General features: G+C 38.6%; 1 protein-coding gene across 1 annotated transcript in view; it reads left to right on the top strand.

The window, feature by feature from the left end:
* SLC2A13 (solute carrier family 2 member 13) overlaps positions 1–26,413 on the top strand; it is a 355,929-nt gene that overhangs the window by 759 nt on the left and 328,757 nt on the right. The gene's annotated exons all lie outside the window — the stretch shown is intronic.

Here is a 26,413-nt window from a genome sequence, read left to right as displayed (position 1 = left end):
GCCGTATTCGCTGCCGGCTCCCCCGACCCACCAGGAACCCTCCGCCGCCCGCGGACAAGCGAATCCGCGCGACGGGGGCATCTCCTTAGCGCTCCTAGGAACCTTGATCCAGCCCTGCCTGATGCCCCTCTAGAGTTTTAGGAGCGGGAAGATCGCTTTCCTGCGTTCTCTCCCTTTCTTTTTCTGCTGCTAGCGCCTTGCCCCTGGGGATTCCAAACTCCGAACCTCAGCGCAGACTTCAATTCCCAGTAAGAGGGACGCCCGGGTGGCTCAGCGGTTGAGCATCTATCTGCCTTCGGCTCGGGGCGTGATCCCACGGTCCCGGGATCGAGTCTCACTCACATCGGGCTCCCTGCATGGAGCCTGCTTCTCCGTCTGCCTTTGCCTCTGCCTGCCCCCCCCCCCCCTCTCTCTCTCTCTCTCTCTCTCTCTCTCTCGTTTCTCATGAATGAATGAACAAACTCTTTTAATAAAAAAAAAAAAATCCCAGTAGGATAATTTTTTAAAGTTAATCAGGCGATTCTGGACTCTGTTCTTTGCCACCTGTACACTTTTTTCCTTCTCTAGTCATGTATTCTTATTTTTCTCTCTTTTTTTGCTCTTACTGTTGTACTGCTGCTTGCTTTCATATTTTAACCAGATGAATTCCTTCTCTCTTTTTCTAACTTTTTCCTTTAAATCCATATCCACCCATTCTCTTTCGTTTTGCCTCTCTTGCTTTCCCGTTGGGAACCAAATTATCTACGAAAGGTCATGTTCACTTATTAAATTCATTTAGGAGCCACTCCCCCTGTGGATAAATGCCCAGCAAGATGGATGTTTGCAATTACTTCAAAAATGAAAGGATTAAGGTTCCCCTGGCATTGATTTTTTTTTTTTTCACCCTGGTTGCTGAGCAGGGGAGGCACAATTGGCAAGTTCTTGGCAGACAGGACCCATTTGGAAATGTCCTTGGTATTATTAGAAAGCACTTTTGAGGGAAAAGTAGGGGGTTGAGACATAAATCTCACTAGTAATTTTTTTAAGAAGGCTGCTGATGCTTCTTAAATGTTTCATTTTATAATTCAGTTTGTCTCCTTTAGAGTGCTGTTGAAGTATTTTTTTTTCTCTATGGCTGGGGCTCGATGAAAACTCTTTAAACCTGGGACTCCTAATAATTTGTCCATTCACCAACTTGACATGGTTTTCACTCCTTTCCTTGTAGTGTGTGTCTAAGGGGAAGTGAGCCCCAATTACACAGCTCCACATTTAGGAACCATGAGCCTAAACTTCAGCTCACTGCACTTCATATCCCAAATCTGTCGTCACTGACCTTCGTTTTATTTCACTGTTTCAATTAGTGAAGCAGGCAAGGCTCTCAGTAAAATATTAAGTTGGCACATTAAAGTCCAAAATGACCAAAAAGCACAGCTGAGATGAAACCTCTGTGTGGAGGAACTACCTGTGCCTTCAGATCCCGTCGATAAATAACCTGTGGTTAAAATCAAAGGGTCAGGATTCTTTTCTCATTATTTTCAGCATTCTCTGCTTGGGACGCCTGAACCACATTTATTGTTTCTTCTGACCTAAAAATAACATAATTTTAGGTGGCAAGGTTTGTTCAGTAAGACTGACTCTTGTGATTTTTGAAATTGAATAATGTTTTGCGGAGATCTTTGAAAGCTTTCTGGACTTGAGCTGTGGCAGGTATTGGGTATTTGGGATACTCTGTTTACTCCTTTTTTTTTTTTTTATCTGCTGGGAAAATTGAGGTCCTGTTGTGTGTCAGGTCTCCACCCAGATGTAAGCCGCAGCATGGTGAGGAGCATTTAACTCTAGTGAGAGTAGCAGGTGGGAATAAAGCCAGGTAGAACTTGCTAGGCTCTAGAAGGTATCTCGTGGAGACAAGGGCTGATGCATTCAGGATCAGTACGGTTACCCTAACAGAGGGAAGCTGGAAGCTCTTCTTCATAGCAATGGTATGTTGATGAGTGAGTAGTGTTCTAACAGGGAGAAAGGACCTTCTAAGCCAGGGGGTGAGTAAAGACAGCACAGGGCATGCTTGGGGTGGAAGGTGGATGCAACACAGAGGATGAAGCAGGAGGCAAGATTGGAAAGGTTGATGTGCAGGAACTACCTGTGTGTCTCACAGCCTCCTTCTGCTTGCCTGCCAGCGCATCCCAGTTAAGACCTGGTCCTGATTTAGTCTTAGGGTGTGAGCCATCTCCTCTGAAACACACTCTTAGAATAGAAGCCCTGATACAAAGTATCATAAAAGCCACCTTTACTTATAAAGTGTAGAAAGCTAAATCATAAACAGGTTTTGAAATAGACTACATTTGGAATTAGGATTATGCACAGCATGCAATTGTACATGTAAAATCCTTAAAATGCGCAAGAATTACCTCCCAAAGGACAAGTCACAGAATTATTTTTAGCTACAAGGAAATGTGTCCCTAACATGAATCTTTTTTTTTTTTTTTTTTTTTTGAGAAGGAGGAGGATGGGAGGACATTAAATCATTTTCGCTTGCTTAGTAGGTAAAATCTGGGTGAATTTCATGCTACTTTTTTTGAATAGTTAAATTTTATGCATGGTGGGAAGGTTTTTTTTTGTTTGTTTGGCCCTTTTGATACTTAACAAATGATGAATAACAAGATGTGGCTTTTGCTGTTTTTTGTTTGTTTGTTTGTTTTTTAGATAAGTTTGCAATGAGAATTTCTTCCACAGATTTACCTGTGGTAAATATAAAACCCATGGGAACAGGGCTTTTGTTCATTTTGTTCACTGATGTGTATTCCTAGCCTATGGGAGGCACTTACTAATTGGAATAGTGAGCAGAAACATTAAAAAAAAATTCCACTTCTGTTAGGATACCACTTTAAGAGAGGACCGTTCATTATTTAAAAAAAGTTATCAACAAAATATTTGAAAGGCCATCCAAGGGTTTTAGTTTCTAATACTTTAATGCAATCATTCATTTATCTATTCAACAAATGCTAATTAAGCTTCCATTATTGATTTCTGTCAGATTTGGCGTAGGCAGTAATTAGATAAAAATCCCACCCTGGAGGTGTTCATTCTCTTAATAAAATGGAAAGACCATCAACAAACAATTAAAATACAATAGAAGTTTCTCTAAGAGGTACTGGCAACAGAAGAGTAGGCAGTTGATTCTTTTAGGGGGAAGTAAATAGAACACCTAGGAGGTTTTACAGAAAAATACTGAAACTGGGGTTTGAAGGGTGAGTAGGAGTTCAGATGTAGAGGGAGCTGGGAAAAGAGCTAATATTCAGTGCTTTAGTTCCTAGTAGGCATCCTGCATTACTTTACATGTGTTATTTCATTACACGTGTTATTTTAATCCTGACTGAAATAGATGGGGAACAGGTCCTCTTTTGCTGGATGTAGGAACAGTTCATAGCAGTTAAATGACAGGGTCACTGGTACAAAGTCAAGATTAAAAAAAAAAAAAACAGAGTCAGAGTCTTTTGCTGGGCATTTAAGGTAGCATTAACAGTGGGTATAAAGACCTAGAAAAATCAAAGCAGTATTTGAAGCATAAAGTGAGTGAAGGGTGGCAATGGGGGTGCTCATGAAACTAGGATGTTATTTTGGGGGGAGGGTTAGACTGAATAGGGATTATTTGGCAGTGCCTATACAGGGACAGTCATGGGAGGTTTTTAGCGATAAACGATGTGGTCAGATTAAACATCCTTTGTATTTGGTCTTCCCCCCCCCCCCCTTTTTGCTTTTAAACTCTTATTTTCTTCCCCAAACCTTCTTGCCTCTTTGAATTTTGTAGTATTAGAAAGCCTCTGCTGAGATGGTTACTGCAGGGTGGGTAAAGCCTAGCAAGTGGCCATGAATTACTGGAAAAGGAAGATTCCGTGGGGCCTTCAACAGAAACCTTTGAAAAAGATAAGCTGTAGAGTGTAGTTGATCCGTATTAAATGAGTCATGTCATAAAAGAAGCATCAGAAATTGGGTATTGGTGTTTGATTTAGTTTAAGGATTTGGTTTTCTTTTTACAACAAAATCATCTTACTGGGTGCTTGTTTGAATAGGGCATGACTTGAGGTTTTTTTTTCACCAGAGTTTCCTTTGGTTCCTCTGGTTGGTTTTGTTCTTTTCTTGCATTGAGTCCTGGGACCGACTGATTAGTCCTTTCTCCACAGTGTTGGCATTTACTCTACTGCTCATAATAAGCAATGATTTAGTGCCTGTGTGTGTAGCAAGTATCAAGAAGAGTCTAAACAGATATTCACCAATATTCAAAACCTTTACTGAGAACTGACGTATGAATTTATACAGCACTGGGTTTGTTGAATTAATCTTAGATTTCTATCACTTTCTCCTGGCCCAGTACTCCCTCTACTGGAACACAGTTTGTGGCTGCATATTGCAGCCTGTGATCAGTCTGTTATAACCCGTAGAGTAACATTGTTAAAAAATACTTTTTTTTTTCCTCCAAATAGCACTTTGAATTCTTATTCTTTGTGGCAAAGCAAATACAAAATCTTGTTTGATCAAAAGCAAGGAATGCAGGGTTAGTCAGAATCAACCAGATTTTTAAAATAATAGCTGATGTAATTTTATTTTTTGCCATCAGGTTTTTTTTCCTACTTACTCCCTGCTTACTCCTCCCCTTCCCCTTTCAGTTTCATCTTTTAAAGCAGAATTTCTTTGTTGGATTTCTGCTTTCTACCTGTATGAACCTGACAGGTAAAGTAAAACTTTGTTTTATTTCCTCTGTTTCCTTGTTTTACACACATTGTATGTATGTACAAAGCCCCCTGTACTCTTCTCTCTGGTGGCATTGACATTGCAGGGGTACATTGAGGATTATGAGCTAATTACGTTTGCTTGGTTAATGTTGCAACACCCTCCTCGAGTGAGTTGTCGGTAAGACTACAGAAATCTGTTAACATGAGTTCTATGAAGTTGTTCATGGTATATCAGTATAAAACATTTCTTTTTCATCCATTCATATTTCTTTGTGTATTTGAAGCTCAAAGTCAGAATACAGTCTAAGTTGGCTGCCTTCACACTGATGTCTTTGGCTTTAACACATCTAATGATATAGAACCTGGGGTAGATCTCAAATAGCAGTCTTTGCCTTCTTACTGAAAAGCCCAGGAGACTATTTTCCTTTCCTTCATGCATCCTTCCTGTCTACAACTTTTGATTTCTCTTAACTTTCTTTTGACCTTCACAGTAAGTAGTAGCAACACTTGAGTGGGAGGAAAAAAAAAAACTTTCATTGTCAGGAGGAAAATCTGTACTCACCAGAAACCCCAAAATGTTTTTTCCACATTTAAAATTTAATTTCCCCTGATGTAGAGAGAAAAAATTGCCAAGCTTTATAGATACTTCTAAACTTTAGTTGGGGGCACCTGAGTGGCTCAGTGGTTGAGTGTTTACCTTTGACCTTAGGTCACCATCCTGGAGTCCTGGGATCAAGTTTCACATCAGGCTGCCTGCGTGGAGCCTGCTTCTCCCTCTGCCTGTGTCTCTGCCTCTCTCTCTCTCTGAGTCTCTCATGAATAAATAAATAATCTTAAAAAAAAAAAAACCTTTAGTGGGAGTACTGCATGCTTTATACTTAGGTCTTTTATTAAATATTGGCACCACTGTTTGGATTGGTGTGGTCTGGAGCATGTGTCAGAAGCCACATGGCAGGAATTTCAATCATAGCACTACCACAGTATCACGGGGGAGGGGGGGGGGCACTGTTGTATGGTGGCACCAGCGTTCTTCTTTACCTGATGTCATCATGTCTCTGTCCTGCACAGGGAAAGAAAGTCTCAGCAGTCATTCCTCATGGCACAGTGTGAATCAGCAATCAGTTTAGCTGCCGGTGCCCTGGAAACAATACCTAACACTTGTTCTGTGCTCCTTCCAGGCCAGGCACTCTGCTCAATGTTTTGCATATATTCATGTAATCTTCATAATAATCTATTGGACCATATGATATTTTTCCTTTTGATGAAGACATTTAGGCAGAAAGAGAGGAAGTAATTTTTTCATGGTCACAAAGCTCCTGAGTGATGCAGCCTGAGTTGGTTCCCAAGAGGTCTGGCTTTAGAGTCTGTCCATGCTCAACCACTCTGTGACAAAATTAGCATAATTGTTTTCCATGATATTAGGTGGATGTTGTTTTTAAAATATAAACTTTTTTTTTTAAAAGATTTTATTTATTCATGAGAGAGACAGAGAGGCACACACATAGGCAGAAGGAGAAGCAGGCTCTCTGCAGGGACCCCGGATCACGACCTGAGCCAAAGGCAGACATTCAACCACTGAGCCACCCAGGTGCCCCTAAAATATAAACTTTTTTTTTAAAGATTTTATTTATTCATGAAAGACACACACACACACACACACACACACACACACACACACACACACACACAGAGATGCATAGACACAGGCAGAGGGAGAAGCAGGCTCCATGCAGGGAGCCTGACGTGGGACTCGATCCCGGGTCTCCAGGATCACACTCCAGGCTGCAGGCAGTGCTAAACCGCTGTGCCACCGGGGCTGCCCTAAAATATAAACTTTTAAAATAGGTTCTTCAAAGTACAGCCGTGGCATATCAAGGAGTGGCAATGAGAAAAGCAAAGTTGGTTAGGCCTTTCTTTCCCTTGCTCAGGGCTTATAAAGGATGCCTGTAATCAGGGCTGCTGTGTGGAATGCGGCTCTGGGAGTTCGACAGCATGGAGATACTGCCTATGGTACAGCAACTAAAATTTAAAAAATGCCTTTTCTGCTTTCTCCTTTAAGCTTATGATCTCTTTTTGGAATGGGCTTTTCCATGACATTCTCTCTACCCCTGTCCCACAGCCATATTCTGAGTGATGACTTTGTTGAGAGCTAGGGAGACTAAGATAAAAATAGTCCCTGTTTTCAAAAGACCTAAGTCTACTGGGAAAGACAAACATGAGAACACAGTAATGTGTTGTTAATCCTATGATAGAAGTATCTGTAGGATATTTCCTCGTCCTTCTAGGTCCAGCTTTATTGTGAAAGCTTTCTTAGTTGGTCTCTGCTGCTCTCTCTTAAATAGGTCTTTTAAAAAAATATGTAGACTGAATGTATAAGACTAAATAATGCATAAATTCAGTTCTCAACAGGACATTGCTATAGTTGAACACTTAGAAACTTCAGGTATGTATTTAATTGTTGCACTGTTAATTCAGAAAGTGTAGTAGCATGAGGAAGCTTGAAGCCTCTGACTCACACCCTGGCTGGCCACTTACGACCTGACCTGGGTGATAGTGTTATGTCTAGTGCTTCAGTTTCCTCATTTGAAAAATGGGGATAATACCCATCTAAAGGGTAGTTCTGAGGATTAAATGAGTTTATCTTGTAAATTGCTTTCACGGTACCTGGCAAAGTAAAGCATCACTGTTTGTCAAATACTCACACATAAGCTGTGTAACCTTGGTAGATTACCACCATGTGCCTCAGTTTCCATGTCTCTCTCTCTCTCTCTCTCTCTCTCTTTTTTTTTTTTTTTAGTTTCCATGTCTCTAAAGTGAATGTTATGATAACGCTTAGGAAATAAGGTTGTTGTAAAAAAAGTAAATGAACTTGTGCATGTACAAGTACCTGGGTATTAATAAAACGGTAGCTCTTGTTACCAGGTGTAGCCATTCCCATCCTCACTCTACCAATATTTTACAATCAGGGGAAATGATAGTTATGATAAACATTAAAATCTAACAATTTTAACTGATGAGTAAAAATTCCATAATATAAATTGAACAAATTTGAAGGACAGAATGAGTAACTTGAAATTGGGACAGTACTGTCTTTCAGGTGTTTAGTTTGTATAAGATTTACTTTTAGCAAGACAGATGAACTCTTGAACTGGGATCTTTTTTTTTTTTTTTTTTAAATGTTGACTTCTTTTTGAGACAGTTCTTTATTTTCTTTTTTTTAAAAATTTTTATTTATTTATGATAGTCACAGAGAGAGAGAGAGGCAGAGACATAGGCAGAGGGAGAAGCAGGCTCCATGCACCGGGAGCCCGATGTGGGATTCAATCTTGGGTCTCCAAGATCGCGCCCTGGGCCAAAAGCAGGCGCCAAACCGCTGCGCCACCCAGGGATCCCATTGAACTGGGATCTTTGAGAAGATTATGAACATAGGTCCTCGGGGAGAAGGATACTTTTCTAGTGGTGGGGAGGAAGGGAGGAGAGCAAGCAGTTTTTCTTGGCTAGGTGTAGGAATTGAATAAGAAAATAGCAAAAATGTGAACCTATTTGTTAGAGTATAATCTTGGCTTGTGGTAAGGGATTAGTTGGAGCTGTGATATTAGATATGTCTTATAATACAGTATTTCATATGCTTGTTTATAGACACTATAGTTCAGCTCCCAATGGGAAAGATATATCTGCCTTTTAAGAGGCAAAGAATGAATAGTTTTAATCAAACCGTGAAAGTAATAGCTTTGGAATAAAAAGAATTTTGGTAATAGAAGCTTTTATATAAAATACCATTATCGTATTTTTGGGCTTAGTTTATGACTCCATGTCAGGCACTCATTCCCTACAACATAGAAAATTGGGAACTAAAATTCTATGCATCGTGTTCAAGGACTAAACCATGACCATTTAATGTTTGGTTAGCAGCTGCTTGGAGTTTTAAGAGAAAAGTATAATGACTGAAAATAAGTTGTGAGCACATCTAACAGTGGACTTCATAGATTCTTGAAATGCAGGTATCATTATAAATTAATATTAGGATAAAATCTGAAGCACTTACTGCCAAGCCTACCTGGTTCTAATATTTCTATAAAATCATAGAGAAAATGACTTCTGATACTCCTCCTTCCATTATTTTTGGACAAGCAAAATTGGTGTCACGTGGCCATCTGTGATTTTGTAGGTAAATAGCGTGAATATCTCAGAAGTTGTGCAGGAACCACAGGCCTCCTCACCTGCCCAGCAGTTAAGTTAGTGGGGCTGGAAAACATGCAGAAAACACAAAACCCAAAACTATTCCTGTCCTTTGTCATGCCGGTTGAACACAAGCTTGTTGGGAATTCTTTTCTTTTTTTTAGTTTTTTTTATTTTTTATTGGTATTCAATTTACCAACATATACACCCAGTGCTCATCCCATCAAGTGTCCCCCTCAATGCCCGTCACCCAGTCACCCCCATCCCCCGCCTACCTCCCTTTCTACCACCCCTTGTTCCTTTCCCAGAGTTAGGAGTCTCTCATGTTCTGTCTCCCTTTCTGATATTTTCCACTCATTTTTTTTCTCCATTCCCCTTTATTCTTGTTGGGAATTCTTACAGAATCTTTCATTTTGTACTTATCTGTTTTAAATGATTTCTGATTTTAAAATTCATCCAAAAAACCTAGAGTTCTAACAATATGCCATTTTTCCTTGAATTTTGTCTCTGAAGATCCCTAATCTTCATTTCCTGGGGTGTAATGCTTACTTACAGGCACCTTATTAGAAGTATTGTAAAAATTCAAAATATGGTAGATCCTGAAGCCAAAGCTCATCCTTTATGCCTGTGTGTGGGTGTGTTTTATGTGTAGTCACTCATTAACCAAGAAGATTCATATTTTCTGTAGTGCAAGTGAATTAAAGGAAATGCAGAGAGGTTAGGTAAATCACTGTTAGTAACAGTACTGAGATTCAAATACAGGTTTCTGATCAAGGACCAATGTGTGCCCTAGCTCTCCATTATATGAGAAATCCAGTTCTTGATTATGAAAGCTAAAATAGTCACAATGATATTTCCTACATTAGTAGATGGATTTAATGTACTTCATGTAACTTAATTACATGTGTGTAATTAAAATCCTCGTAAGGTACTTTGTGGAATTCTAAAAATGATTGTCAAAGGAATGGTGATGAGGTTGGCGGAATAGTAATGAAAGACTAGATAGAAATTACTCCAGATATACAACATATTACTAAATGGCATAATCGTATATTATTAAAGTCAGAAGAGAGATGAGTAGAACGGAATAACAATTTCAGCAATAGATCCAGCTATTTGTAGGGGTTTAGTATTCAACAAGTCAGATAAGACCACAGGTAAGAGAATTATTAAATGAGAAAAGGAAATAATATGAATAAAATGTAAATGAAATTTAGATTTTTCTCATTAATATATTGGTTTAAGAATCTAAAGTTTAAAAAATAGGAATGTGATTTTCTTTGATCTTTTTTGATGACATGGTTCATTATATTTATTATAATTTTTGAAACCTTCAGAGATTTTAAAAACAAGGTGACAGATTAGAAAAATATCATGGTACATTTATCTAATGAAAAATATGCTCATAGCATATTAAATAGACTATTTACAGCATAGTAAATGTGGTTAGTAAATAAACTCTTAGAAAAGTGTTATTAACCTTGTTAATAATTAGAAGTGAAAATTAGGGTTACATCATACTTACTAATTTAGCACATTGGGAACAACTTGGCTAGTTGTACCTTAGGAAAAGCTTTTCTGATTGTAAAATAAATTGGAATAATTTTTTTTAATTTTAATTTTTTAATGATTTTATTCCCGTAGAGAGAGCGTGCACATGCAAGAGAGAGCACAAGCCAAGAAAAGGGGCAGAGGCAGAGTGAGAGGGAGAAGCAGACTCCCCACAGAGGCGAGATCCTGACACAGGGCTCGATCCCAGGACCCTGAGATCATGACCTGGGCCAAAGGCAGACACTTCACCAAACTGAGCCATCCAAGCGGCCCTGGAATAATTTTTTTTGTAGAGAATGTTCTACATAATATCCTGGCATGTTTAACATGTTTAATTCATTTGTTCTTTTGTTCACTAACTCAATAAGCCTATTTTGAAGTATGATAGATATTAGTAGCAAATTAAACACTGCAGTAGAGAAGTTAATAATGTCAGGTCTATGCTTTTGGAATTCATTTGTAAACTGCTGATGTTCTTCGATCTGGAAATTTCACTTGAGAGGTTATAGTATAAGGAAATAAAAACCTCATTTTGTGTGAAGATATTTATAGATGTACAGTATGTAATTTTAAAAAACTGGGGGAGGGGTGCCTGGATGGCTCAGTCGGTTGAGCGGTCAGCTCTTGATTTCAGCTCAGGTCATGATCTCAGGGTCCTGGGATCAAGCCTTGCATGGTGGCTCCGGCTCAGGGAGTTTTCCTTGAGGACTCTCTCTCTCTCCTTCTGTCCTCATCCCCCTGCCCTCGCTTGCTTGAGCTTTCTAAAAAACAACAAAAAACGGAGAGACGGGGAGCCTCTAAGCGATTAGGAAATGATTATGTGGGAGAACATTACATGGCCGTTAAGATGAAACCATGCATTCCTGGGATACATCCACATCCACAAATAAGCAGCCCAAAGAATGGAATCTGGTTAACAGCTATATAAGAAAATCATGGCTGGACTTAGAGTTTGAAATAAGGCATAACATTGTATATGTAGTTGACATGTGGCAAAATGGTTTTTAACTTCTGTCACTATTGTCTTTATATATTCATTATTATAACTTCACCTGGAATTCAGATTTTTGTTTTAGGATACACAGACACATATATAACAAAAGACTCCGGTGACAAATTTTTTTTTCAAAATGAGATTTTACCTGTTATTCTACAGAATGAAGTTTTTGGGAAATGACAAAAATAAGGAATCCAGCCATATGAGAGTTGCTTAAATGTATTTCCCCCCTAACTTTATAACTCCTTGGATGAGTTAACAAGACTCCGTGATGTGTGATGTACATTTCTTGGATCTTACTATTTTATGTATCCCAGGAAAGGATGTTGCTTACTTTATCACTGAGAAAAATAGAAACAGTGAGCACGTCCTCAGACTTCCTCATCTCTGCATCCTCAAATGTTCCTGCCTGCACCTGCCAAATGCTCTGCTTTCTTTCTGTTCCTATGAATGCACTGTCCATGCTCCTGCCAAGTGCAGCCTCGCACTCATGTCTGAGAGCTCATCTCCCCTCTCCTGTTCAAAGCCATTATCCCAGCTATTTCCCTCTTCTATTGCATAAATTTTCCCTTTCTACTAGATCATTCCCATAAGCATGCTCAAATTGCTGTTGGTTTTGCCATCTTTAAAAAGTCCTTTCTACCTCACTTCATCTTTCAGTAACTATCTCCTTTTCTTTATGTGACACAGTTGCATGTATTCCTTCTCTTCAGTTCCTCTCTTCTCATTCTTTTGTGACCTCTTTTCAGGAAGGGTTTTGCCCTCACCACTTCACCAGTATTGCCCTTGTTAAGATGACCATGCTCTGTGTTGCTCATCCCCAAGACAGTTCTTGGGCCTAATCCTACCTGACCTGTCACAGGCATTGGACACGCTACATGGTGCCTTCTTGAGGTACTTTGGTTTCAAGGACGCCACCCTCTCCCTTTTGCCTTATGCTGTTCCTTCTCGTCTCCTTCAGCGATTCTCCGTCTTTCAGAGCTCTTGCCTTTGGCAGGCCCCTCTCGGAGCTTGGAGCTCTCCTTTCTTCCTCTGTTCACATTTATTCCTCTGGTGCTCTCAGCCTGGCTCCTAGCTTAGAATGCCTTGTGTTTTGCTGACGAATGTCTATAATCTCAGCCCACACCTCTTTCTTGACCTACAGACTCTGGAGCCCAGCGTCTCACCCAGCTTCCTGCTTTGCCCTCCATCTTCCACATACCAGGTGAGGGCATACTAGGTATTTGAGTCCAAAGTCTTGGAGTCCTCCCTGACTTTCTCCCATGCTCTGCATCCAGTCTGCCTGAAAATCTTTGAATCTACCCTCTAAATACAGATAGGATCTATTTTTCATCACTTCCCCTGTGATCTAAAATGGCACCTCCTACTTGGAGCATTGAAAGTCTCCTGTTTACCCTTCCTTTTCCTTGACACCTCTGCCGCCTTTTCTGCATTTGACCGCCAGTGATTCTTGTAAGATATAAATGAGATCATGCTACCTCAGTGCCACTCAGTGTGCTACCCTCCGTGGCTCACCAGCTGTCTCAGGAAAAGCCAGTGGCCTGCAGCACTGCCTTATTCTTGTCTCTCCCTATTCCTTTTTTGATCTTGTTCTCTGCTATTTTCCTTCCCTCCTGCTCAAAGCTGTCCTGGCCTCCAGGAACACACGTTATCCTTCCAGACCTTTGCACGGTCTAATTCTTCTTCTGGGAAAACACTCCTCACATATCCACGTCATTCCCTCATCTTTGCATTTCTATGGTTGTCCTAAAGTTGCAGACTCCTGCAACTGGTACTTCCTACCCTATTTTTATTCCCATTTTTTATTACTTATTTTTTTACGTTCTGTTTTTTCTCCTTGCTTTGTTTTTCTCCTGTTTTCTCTGGTATTTGTTACTTGTATTCCTCCACTAGAATGTAACCTCTGTGAAAGCAGGTTTTGCTTACCCCGTTTTACCATTGCATTGTATGGCACCTCACACACAGCAGTCATTCAATAAATGTTTCATGTGTAGATAAAAGCAGTATAACTCCGGTGAGTAATTTTTGAGCTGAGATTGGATTATGTATGCATCGGAGATGTCATGTCATAGGAAATTTGTGCTGTAGAAGGGGTTAATTAAATATTCTCTAGGGTTACTTCTGATTCATGTCTGTGGTTTCAAACTTTTTAAAGTAGTTGGGAAAAATAGATATTTTTAAGTTCAGTTAGGACATTTAAGCCTAACCTTGTTCTCAGTACCTTGGACTAAAGCAAATCCTTCATCAGTCTTGCAAGTCCAAAAAATGGAAGTTGACTCATGTTTGAGAAACAGAGACTCCCATGGATGCTCTTAGGGTAACTACGTTGATGAATGATGGCGGGAGTATCTGGAGTGCAAATTTACTATGTGGTACATGTGCTTCTTTAATGCTGCCGTTGCTCTAATGTTTGTTCTGAAAACGAGTTTTGTGGGAAGGATTATTATGATTTAGTAGTTGCATCTTTATAGTTGAACTTGGAATTAAAACAAGATGGGAAGGGTATGGAGAGTCCGATTTCACCCCTATTTGAAGAGGCCTAATCAGTTTTTCCTGAACTTGAGGTCGTCTCTGCTTCCGGTTTTCAAAATTCAGTGACTCTGTTTCCTGGAGAATGCTGTGTTTGGAATTTGAAATCTCATCTTTTTCTCTTCTTAGTACTCAATCCACATTTCATATTCTTTTTATGGATTTCATTAAGTAGTAAAATACTGGTTGTTTAGGATTTAAAAAAATAAAAGCCACTTTATTTTCCATTATGGATCTGGTTGTAAAGTTAAGGGACAAAACATATATACAAGTGTATTATATAATAAGTTTTAAAAGATGGTATTAAATATATGGAATTTTAAAAATAGGTATCATGATCTTGAGGTTGCTGTGATCCTTAAAGTTACTTTCAGTGTAATTCTGGATATGAAAAGTGGGGTTATGATTCAGGCAAAGTCACCCTGTGACTCTTCATAGCAATGAAGTGGCATGATCACTAGTAATTGTGGTAGCAAACAAAATAATCAAATAATGCTATAAATACCTGATTTAAGCCAGATTTTCCTGTTTACCATTCTATGAATTTTTTAAGGATTCAGAATACCTGTGAAACCATTCTTGTTATCCCATACTTTCTTTTTTTTTTTTTATCTTTTTTTTTTATCCCATACTTTCTTACGCCTTTCTCTCTACCACTTTTTTTTTTTTTTAAGATTTTATTTATTTATTCATGAGAGACACACAGAGAGAGGTAGAGACAGGCAGAGGGAGAAGAAGGCTCCATGCAGGGAGCCTGATGTGGGACTCGATCCGGGACTCCAGGATCACATCCTAGGCCGAAAGTAGGCGTTAAACTGCTGAGCCACCCAGGGATCCCTTCTCTCTACCACTTTTATTAAAATGTATTATATTTACCATTGAACTAGATGGTTTTCTATAGGAAAATATGCAAGGCTCAGTAGTACAGATAAAGTCAGCCTGGAACTAGCCAGTCTGGCTTCACAAAGAACTTCATAGGGTTCTTAGGTGGGTCACCTGGCAAGTACTTTCTGTTAAAAGCTTAGTATGGTTCCTAGTACTTGGTAAATGTCCAATGCATGTTAGCCATTAATGTTTTTGTTGTGATTGTGTTTTCATATAGCTGTCTTCTCTGCCATACAATAAGTTTTAAAGGTATGAAGAAGACCATGTCTTTTTTTTTTTTTAATTTTTATTTATTTATGATAGTCACACACACACACACAGAGAGAGAGGCAGAGACACAGGCAGAGGGAGAAGCAGGTTCCATGCACCGGGAGCCCGACGTGGGATTCGATCGATCCCGGGTCTCCAGGATTGCGCCCTGGGCCAAAGGCAGGCGCCAAACCGCTGCGCCACCCAGGGATCCCGAAGACCATGTCTTTTGCTCACCCTTTTTAAAAATCCCTGTGGCCTGGCCCAGTGCCAGATAGACGACTGGTACCTGCATTTGATTAAGTGATCTGAATTTTTCCACCCATTTTATCTCTATTGTAGACAGACCTCAACATCGTGAATTGGTGAGCAGACTACATTGAATAGGTTTTCCTGGTACATTAGTAAGGAAAATCTTCTGTCGAGCTATGACTTGCCTGGTAGTATGAGTGCAGATGGAGGAGTTGCCTAGTTCCACATCCATAGATCCTGGCTAAATGGAGAGAAAATAGGAAGTGTTCGTGGTGTGATTTGAACTTTGAAATACAGGACTGGACAGAAAGCAGTGGAAGTTAACTTCATCAAATGTATGGCATGCAGCTACTCTTAGTTGTCAGTAGTTGGCCAATTTAAACTTTAATTGCCATTCAGCCTTTTGTTAAGGTATACAAAACCCAACACAAGATTCTAACAGTACACTTATTTTTAGATTCTATTTCCACCTCCTCCTGTGAAATAAATGGGGACAAATAAGTGATACTTTAATAATGTCAACATAAGTAAACTTTAAAGAATCTAATGACACTCATAGGAATGAATATGTCCTGTCAGTGTTTACTGCACAAAGTATAATACGTAAAGTGAAATTAAGGGGTCTTACTTGTATAATACAAAGTTTTTACATGTATACATCTCTACCAAGAATGTCTTAGTAAAGATTGTGTGGCAATAACTTCATTTGACTTTTCATAAAGTAATATGAAATAGCTACAAATGTATATTGTGAAATAACACAAATGTGTATTGTGTAAATCATATATTGTGAAAGAACAGATGTTGAGGTTGGAGGAAGAGCTCATTTTAAAAAAAATGAGCTTCTTAACCTAATTAAGAAAAACATGAATGTTGATAAAGAAACACATAATTTTGTGACATTCATTTGGTAATTACACAGTCATTTATTTAATCTTCATCTGTGTAAGAGATCATTATGTTCTGGGGCATTTTCGAAATTATATTTTTCTAAATATAGCACCCATTTTCAAATATTTAGATGTATTAAGCATTCAGAATAATAGTTATAAATAAGCATTAGAGGTTTGCATATAGATAGCTGCTGTTCATAGTTAAACTTATTTGCTTTAAGTGAGTAACTAGCTGACTTAATCCAACTTGGATTAAAGGAATTTGTAGATGTGAACTCAAAGCCACTCTCAGTACATTTTTTTATTACCAAGAGGTTATGAAAATGATCCAGAGCTCATACAAAAAGGCAAGTAGTGCCTTAATTGTTCAAAAGGGAATGAATTCTAGGAATTATAGATCAAAAGGATGACATTAATTTCTAGCAAAATTATAAAATATTATTAAAGGGAAGATTTGGAAGCATTCAGAGAAAAGTCTGATGTTTACTAGGAGCTTTCTTTTGGGTTCACTAGGAATATGTCTTAATTAGACTAACCTCACTTTTTTTCTTTGACAGCATTGCTGAGTTGGTAGATTTAGGGAAATTCTGCAGGTGTAAGGAATTTGATATACTCTTCTTTCATTTAACACATTTAATAGAATATTTACTTTGTACTGGGTGATAAACAAAAACAAGCTATATTAATCCGGGGGCATAATGACAACAAGTAATCTCTGAAATCTGGCAGAGAAAAAAATGACATGACTTAGCTGGATGCTGTGTCAGGATTGAAGAGTAGGCCCAGACAGAGGTCTCCAGTGGGATGCAACCCAGAGCTCAGTCTTAAGTGCTCCATGCTAATCAAATCTGGGGAGCCCAGAACAAGCTAAGTGGCTGTTATACTTAACAGAGTTAGTATTCAAAGTATTTTCAAGATACTAGCATGCTCTTGAAAAGCAAGAAAAAAATAGCAGGTAATATGCTTATATGTTCCTCTTATACATTTTAAATATGTTTGCATTATTTCTTTTAACCCTCACTTAGACCTAGCCAACAAAGAAACATACTCCTCTGGTGAATATCCAGTCACTATGAGCAAGCAGTCTACATATGGTACAGGAACACCTGTCCAGGAATTGAAGGAAAAATCTTCAAGGGGGCAGTGTCTTTCTTTTAAACTTGGTATTAGTATTTAGTAAATGTTGGTTTGACTCAAAACACCTGAGTCATTTTATTTTATTTTGGCTCCCTTTAAATCATTACATTTACTTTTCTTGAGTGTAATTTGAGCCTCTCTTTATGAAATCAAGGAATTATTTTATGTTCTGATAATTTGTAAAATATGAACGTGGCAACTGTGGAAGCCACACGTTTCTGGCATCCTCTGTAGAGCGCCTCAGTCCTCTCTTGACTCTTTAAATGATTCATTCTGCCACTTGCATGAATCCTCTCAAGAAAACCAATTATTTAGTGTTCTTGAGGTGATTGACTTGCAAATAATCTTGTGCTCCTAAGCACTTCTTTGGTGAATTTGCCAGTTTCTGCAAACCAGGAATTATTTCACACTTGCTGTATTTGTAATGGAGTTATTTAGATCAGATATTTTCAGAGATTAATAGACTCTCAAAACCAGGAGGTGCAGGCACCATACTAAACATTTTACGATGCTGGGATAAACATTCGTCTTCACTTTTGTCGTTAAAAACAAAACAAAACAAAACAAAACAAAAAAACCCCACAAAAAAACAGCCCAGAACAAACAAAAAAACCCAACAACAACAACAACAGCAAAACTTCACCAAAGGAATTCTTGTGAAAATAAAAGCCAGTTTGGTCACATGCCTTACCCGAATCTTGACACACTTGGTGGTTTTATTTTTTAATAAAAAGGTTGGCATTTCTCAGACGTAAAGTGTGAATGAAAGCAGTGTTAGGATTTCTTCAATGTGGTGTAGTTGGCTGGATCAATGCTACTTCAGGACAAGACCTGTAGCTCTTCTCCAGACAAATTAAGACCCCCAGGGCCCACCCATATAGGACTCTGGAGCTGTGATAGCTGTTAAGACTTTCCTTAAAAGGCAGCAGTCGTTGATTATGGGGTTCAAAAAGATATTTTGAGGAATCTGTGATTTTTCTCTCAACAGTTGAATTAGTCAGGTGCCATGACTTCTAACTTGTAATTCCTTTTATTGTGTGATGTCAAAGACTTCAGAAAGAGAACAGTTTTAAAATAAAGTGGTTCAGTAAAAGCAGTGTTTAAATGCCATCTTTTTCAGTTTTGATATTTTAAGTCCTGTGAAGCAGGTATGTGTGTGTCTGTGCACGCATGTGTGTTTTGAGTACGAACTGCCTACACTGTGGGACTTTAACTGTTCCCCTTTTGTGCTTTGTGTCCTAAAATAAATAAATGTTATACCCCAGATTTTCTTTTTTTTTTTTTTTTTTTACTTAATGGATTAAACATAATTTCAGGCCATTGAAAAAGTGAGGGGCTTTTCCCCTCCTTCTCTTTCTTCATTCAATACAAAATTATTTAGTAAAGTACAGTGCAAGAAAAAACTTGGAGGGTTAGGAAGAGGTGGTAATATTCTTATTTATTTTTATTTTTAAACTTTATTATCATAGTAAAAGCCCTTAATACAAGATCTACTGTCTTAAATCTGTAGGTGCCTTGGGCAGTAGTGATAAATATACAGTGTTGTACAGTGGATCTCTGGAATTTGCTCACTGTGGGTAATTGAAACTTTATGCCCAGTGAGTAGCAGCTCCTTATTCCCTGCCCTCCCCACCCCGCAACCCTTGACAACTACCATTCTATTCTCTACTTCTATGTATTTGACTATTTTAGATACCTCATGTAAGTGGAATCATTTAGTCTTTGGATTCATTCAACTTGAGCTCTTTCCTCTTTCTGAAATCCGGGTCTGCCTCTGGGCATTGCATTCTAATGTATTAATTCATTTAATCTTCATACCATACAGTAATGTTTTCATTTCACAAATGGGATCTTAGACTCTGAGAGATTGAGTAACCTCATGAAGGATATACATCTAGTAAAGTTGTTGGAGGTAAGATTCAAAACCATGGTTTAACCCGAGTCTGGTCCCTTAACCATTGTACCATGCTGCTTCAAGATAGTGACAAGAATACCTGTCTCATGGAGTTGGCTTGACAAGTGAAAGAGGCAAATTGTGCAAAGCTTTTGTAACAGTGCCTTGCAGATAGTAAATGTTAGCTATTACCTTTATTGCATTTTAATTTTAATGTATCTACCATGTTTTACCTCAGTGGAATAGTGTAAAAGATATTTATACTGATTGTACTGTGAATTGTTCCATGAACTGATATAAATTACTGACCCCTCTGAGCCCTAGCTTTCTCAGCTTTAATTATGGGGAAAATACTGCCGTCTTCATACTAGGTTTATGAGTGTTAAGAAACATTATGTAAGGGTAATTGGTATACTATATATAAATGTTTAGTAATGTTAGCATACTCACTTATGAGGTAAGAGTTCCTTAAGGACAGGGTCAATGTTTTACTATTTTTGTATCCATCCCAGACCCTATCCAGGTCTGGCACATGTAGACATTTAGTAAATGCTTATAGAATAAAGCAATGAAAATATTAGAAGAAGGAACAGAAGCAAGGGCAACTGTGTGGAAATTTCTCTCCTGGAGTTAATTTTCTTTTAGGGAAAGAGGTCATTTTAAGGCCATATGAATCTAATTTTTTTTTATATTTAAACTTTTCTGATATTCTTAAGTGTTATGCAAGTTATATGGCCATTTGAGTTCTGAAGAATGGAAGAGAAGGAAAGAAAGGATAAGAGATTAGTAAGTACTATAGACCTGTTAAACTCGAATAAAACTGAAGTTACACTCTTAAGCAGTGGTTTCAGATCAGCACTGATGATCTTAAGGCCTTTGAAGAACTAATGAGATGATTAGCCTTTGTTTTAAAAAAAATCACTTACTATCTTTGCTTTTACATCTTTGAAGGAATCCATTCTTGTGGAAGTACAGCCAAAGGTAGTAGGTAGTGTGGGTGTGGAAGGTTGAGGAAGGTGTGTGTGTGTGTGTGTGTGGTTGCACCACCAGTAACCAGAGTAAACAGCCTGGTACCTGATGAAACCAGTCTAAGGACTGGATACATATTCTCCACCTTAGCTGTCAGAGGTAAGGCAACAGTGGAAGGTGCTGGACTTATAGAGTCAGTTGTGATGTTCTGTCTCAAGGCCTAATTATACCTCTTGAGATGAGATAGTGAAACACAGGTCCTAGGACTAGTCTTTGGTAACAGCATGAGAGCAGTCTAGCTTGACAGGTCACTCCCTTCATGTGGAGATTTCTCCTTAAACATACTGCAGTGTTACATCACAGGAGTGAACCAGGGTCTGTCCTTGGCTGTGGAAGCACCCTAGTCACACTGCCCATCAGTTGGGTCCTGGCACTTAAGAATGCTCTGTTCTTGTTACAGGTCTTTCTGCTTGTGGACAAAATACAACACAGTGTCCATTGTTTCTTTTAGCTTCTAACAATTAGCTTTTAAGATTGAATTGTCCAGAATACCTTTTGCTGTTGATGTAATAAGGAAAAGCCTGTGGTGTTTTTAACCAGTGGGGAAAAATAAAATCTTTCTTTCCTGTAGGGATGAAACATGAGACTTGACATGTAATTTCTTGTTGGAGGGCCTGTTCTGTTTCTCAGTTCAGCTCTAGTTTTGCCCAGCTACTGGTGACTGCCAGTTAAGAAAACAAGTGGCATTGCAGGAGAAGAGCACATTTTATTTTATCCGTGACAACATTTGTTTATTTTTATAAATGGATTCAAATTAGGCTGTTTTTCAGAAAGGTGATATGAGGGGGCAACAGGGAGACGTAAAAAAAGATCACCCTTCTGGGCTACTTGCATTTTGACTATCAGTGCCTCTATCATTGATGCCTGGACCAGCACCCACCAAGTGCTGTCTCTTCAGGAGTTCCCAGCTTTTGCCTTTGCTTGGGACGCAGCATGGACTAGTGTAAGGAACTTGGGAGGTAAAAGTAGAAATCCTGTGTTACGGTCTTGCTTTTGTGTTTTACTTAAATACGTGATTTTGGACAAGTCACCTGACCCCTCTGAACTTGTTTGCCCTTCTGTAAAGCAGGAGAGTTTTATTAGATCCTTTTCTTTTTCTTGCATCTGTATTAAAGAAAAATGACGTTTTTCCGATGCAAGGAAAGAAAACGTGATGAGATCCTGTCCCACCTACTCAGGCCCCTTCCTCAGTGTGATGTGAATGTAAACACTGAGTGTCAGGATTAAAGAGGAGAGAGAGCTCAGTCCTAATGTCATAAAATTACAAGCTGCTAAATAGAAGTTCATTATAAAGATGTGGTTTGAAGCCCAGGGCTATCCTGTACTGTGTCTTTTTACATTCCCTAACACGTTTTAACTTTTCATAGACGACTGGTTCCTTCCATTAAGAATTGGTGCTCAGTTCTGGATGGCTCTTCGATCAAATGACCGGACTTGGGTGGAATTTTGTTATTTGAGCCGGCCCTGTGAGCAAGCTCGCCTTGCTGGCTATTTGTGTGTTTCTTGTTATTTAAGGCATCTTGTTGAAGCTGAAGAGTACACTCTTTGAATGAGTTTTTTAATGGAAAACTGTTGCATTGAAAAGTGGTTTTGTGTTTTCATAGGCCACACAATTCTCAGCCAACTGTCAACAGTTTCAAAGTAAGTTATTGCTGTGTAGAACACACTAGTCAGTACTTAAGAGCGTGGTGCTAGGGGTTTGAAGTATCCTTAAGTATTAATGATGGAGAAGAAAGCACGAACCAGGTCTGGAGTTTCCTGTTGATTATTTTTGCAGTGTCTTAGAATAGATCAGTGTTTTGCTGTTACCTTAACAGATGTGCACTTCATCTTTAATTAGAAACGTTTAAGTATGTGAGTTAAAGAGCATCTGGTACAATATCCAGTGTTCTGAGCACCAGTGAATTGTTACTGATATTGGAATGCCTTTTACTGCCTCTCAGTCTATATTTGTATCTATATTCTAGGGGAAAACAGTTGCATTTAAAGGTGGGATGAGTGTATCTAGTGCTGGTTAAAATGGAGTAGTAGTAAGTCCTCTACGTTCTGTTTCTTTATTGATTGCAGCTAAAAATTCTGGAAATAATGCAAAATGTAGCTACGTGTTTTGGAAAGTAAATGGTGGCAGGCAGGTTAGGGAAATTTGAAATCAAAATTTGAAGACTAATTGAAATGACAGTGATTTTTGGTTTGATTTTTATCTTAATCTGTTGGTTTTGACTTGTGGAGGACTTAAGCTCAATGAACACCAATAGCAAAGAAACTCCAGGAGAATTTTTTTCTTCCTAGCCAAAGGAGTGAGAAAAAGGACTTGCTGTGAGCTAGAGGTATGGAAGGACACCTTCTCTACCCGCCACCCCCCTCTTGGCCCTACCTTGAGGCCAGCCCCAGTTGCAAAACTGTCCTGCTGTAGTGGTGGTGGCAGTGATGCACCAATATGCTGAGCTAGAGCCCATGTTCTGTATAGAGAAATGAGGAAAGAAGTACCCTGGGGCCTAGAGAGTGTGGGAGAATCACTGTTTTTTTTTTTTTTTTTTTTTCTTGTTTCTCTTGCTGCTTTGCCCTGAGGGCAGTTCCAAATATGTGAAACTGCAGGACAGTGTAGAATATTAAAGTTAAGAGAAATCCTGAACTTCTGGACAACAGATTGGGAAAAGGGGGCTCTGGGAGCCAGAGAGTGTCAGGAAAGTCTTAGAAGAGAGCTGAAAAAGGTGGTCCCCTATTATGTGTAGAAACTGACACAAGTCTCAAGGTCACCCCTAAAGCTGCACATGCACAGATTAAACATAATTGGCATAGGAAGGTTTTAAGAACTGGACCATAGTGTAAATTACCATTCAAGTTCCAGACTGTCTTATAAAGAACCCAGATAACATAGGCCAGGAAAACTTAATTGGTGATTGAGGTATCTCCCACAAAGCAGGGCAGAATTTGTGTCCTAAGTCTAACTAGGTTGATTGCTTAAACAATAATAGTAAATTTTGCCAAAGGATTTTAACAGGACCTAGAGACTCACATCTGTAGTATTTACTGTGAGATGACCCAGATGATGGATTTATCAAACAAAGAATTTGAAGTAGCTTTTGTAACCATGATCTAAGAGGTAAAGATGAACAACTTTTGACATGAATGAAAAGGTAGATGTTCTCAGGAGAATAATAGAAACTCTAAAAAAAGAATCAGTGGGCATTTTTAGAACTGAAAATACAATATCCGAAATTTAAAATTTTGGGATGGACTTAAGAGAAATAAAAAGAATGAATGAATTTAAGATAGATCAATAGAAATTATCCAGAAGTTGGAGAAAAAGTAAAAAGAACTAAAGCCTTAGGAACTTACGGTACAATGTTAAAGGTTCTGAAATTTGTGACCTCAGAATCCAAGGAGAGGACAAAGAGTTGGCTACACAAGAAAATAATTGAAGAAATAATGGCTGGAAACTTAAATTTGGTGAAAGACATAAACTTCGAGATTTAAGAAAATCAACTTCAAGCAGTATCAATTCAAAGCAGATCATGCTTAGATACATTACAGTCAAACTGTTGAAAATCAAAGATTAAAAAAAAAAAACCAACTTGAAAGCAGTGAGGGGAAAAAAAAACCCCATAGTATACACAGGGAACCAATGATTCAAATGATTGTGAATTTTCATCAGAAGTCATGGAGGCTGGAAGACAGTAGGAGAAAACCTTTATAGTGCTGAAAGAGAAGGAAAAAAAGAAATAACCATTGACTCAGAATTTGATACTAGTGAAAATATCTCTTAGCAATGAAGTCAAGGAAAGCCTTTCTCCCGAAAAACTGCGAGTATTCATTGCTGTCAGCTCTACTCTAACATACTAAAGGAACTTGTTTTCCAGACTGAAGGTAAATGGTACCAAAAGGAAACTTAGAACATCAGGAATGAAAGAACAACAACAGAATGGTTGCACTGAAATAAGCATGTAAATATAATAATTTGTTTTTCTCCTTTAAAGTTCTTAAATATACATATGTTGAAAGCAAAATTTATGACAGTTTCTGGTGGTTTTCCAGTGTATGCAGTTGTAATATATATGTCATCTATAACAGGGAGGTAAAGTGATCTTAATTGTTGTGAACAGCCTGTGTTTTACTGAAAGTGGTAAAATATCCTTAGTAGACTGAAAATTGGGGATATATTGTGATCTCTGGAGCAACCAGTGAAAAGTTAATACAAAATCATACTATCAAATGACCTAATAGTTAAATTAAATGGACTATTGAAAAACTGTTTAAAAATCCAAAACAAGATAGTAAAGAGGTTGACTCAAATGGGCAGTATGAGAGAAGACTTTATGGTGATGGAAGTGTCTGCATCGTGATTGTGGTGGTGGTTATGACTCTGCTTTTGTCAAAATCCATAGGACTGTATGCCAAAAGGAGCAAATCTTAGAGCATATAAATTTAAAAATTAAGTTCAGAGTGCTGGGTGGCTCAGTCAGTTAAGTGTCTGCCTTTGGTTCAGGTCATGATCCCATAGTCCTGAGAATGAGCCCCATATTAGGCTTCTGCTCAGTGGGGAGCCTGCTTCTCTGCACTCCTCCTCCTGCTCATGCTCTTGGCTCTCTCGCTCTCTCAAATAAATTTTATTTTATTTTTAAGATTTAAGTTTATTCTCTTTTATACAAATGAGGGAACTTAAATGTAGAGATGTTAATTAAATTTTCTGAGCTAGTCCATGGCAGGGACAAGATTCATTTCATTCCTTCTAACTCAGGGTTTCTCAGCCTTGGCCATGGTGCTGTCTTAGGCTGGATACTTCTTTGTTGTAGTGACCTGTCTTGAGCAATGTAGGATAATTAGTAACATCTCTGGCGTGTACCCACCTTATGCCAGTAGCAATCTGTCCTCAGTGTGACAAACAGAATTTCCTCAGATGTGCTCAGGTTATCAGATTTCTTCAGTTGCTGAGGTGGGAGGAACTGCTGGTCTAACCTGTGTGTTGATCTTTCCATGTAGCCTATGGGGTCATTGTTTCCCTTATGTGAAAACAAGCTGATCACTGGTCCTGCCTCAGAAGATGGTCATAGGTATCAAGTGAGATGATAATGTGGGCGTGCTTTGCCAGATATGAAGTCACATAAATTCTGTTGTTTTATTGGGAATAAAAAAAAAAAAGAATTGGGAGGAGGCTTTAAAAAAAAAAAAAAAGATGCTCGGAGGAGAAGGGAAGTACTTGCTATGATCACAACTAAAGAAAAAATAGTTTTGAATAAAGTTTGAGAAGATTGACATTTAAGGGAAGGTATAGAATGGCCATTAAATAGGACCTCAGGGTATGATTTTAGTGGGGTCACTAAAGTCTGGATGCTGGCCCCCTCAATTTTCAGGTCTATGAAGTTGACTTTTATTTCCGTGTTTTACCAAGTTGGTTAGGTTTTGGGGGTGCTGATTTCCACTCACCCAGCCAAGAGCAGATGGAAGAAGAACCAGAATGCTGTTTGTAGTAGAGTAAGTGCCAAGTGGATCGAAGCGCTCAGTTTAGTTGGTCAGTGTTTTGGGGTTTTTTGTTGTGTCTCCTCCAACCCACTCACCCTTGTGGAAAGTTGCTTGGTGAACCTGTAGTACCAAGGGAGTTAACAGTACACCTGGATTATAAGTTGGTGTTTGATGTCCATTCATTTTTTTTCGTTTATTTCCAAAATCGAGAGAAATTTACCAAGTCCAGTAGTCTTTTCACTGGTTTGTAGGGGAGTTCTTTACGCCTTAAATTGGCAGACACACACCGACATCTCTTTCTCTGTGGCTTTTTTTTTTCCACCATAGATTTTGTACAGACCAGTTGGCTATGAACATATTTATTGTTCAAACTAATAATAATATGACTAACTTACATTATATTTGATTCATGCCTTTCTGAGGCATGTTCTTATCACCTTGATTTATAATAACTTTGGTGTTCGGAAACCTTCAATCAAGAATTTGTTTATAAACCCCCCTCTTAGAGAAGAGCACCATAGTAACTCTTATAATGATTACAAATAACTCTTAAACTGGGGACACCTGGGTGGCTCTGCTCAGTTTAAGTTTATCTGCCTCGGCTCAGGGCGTTGTTTGGAGTACTGGGATTGAGTCCCACAACGGGCTTCTT

This window comes from Canis lupus, chromosome 27 (genome assembly GCF_011100685.1).
Source record: "Canis lupus familiaris isolate Mischka breed German Shepherd chromosome 27, alternate assembly UU_Cfam_GSD_1.0, whole genome shotgun sequence".
NCBI classification, from domain to species: Eukaryota; Metazoa; Chordata; class Mammalia; order Carnivora; family Canidae; genus Canis; species Canis lupus.
The sequence above is the reverse complement of the archived record's forward strand: the minus strand, read 5'-3'. Positions and strand labels throughout refer to the sequence as shown.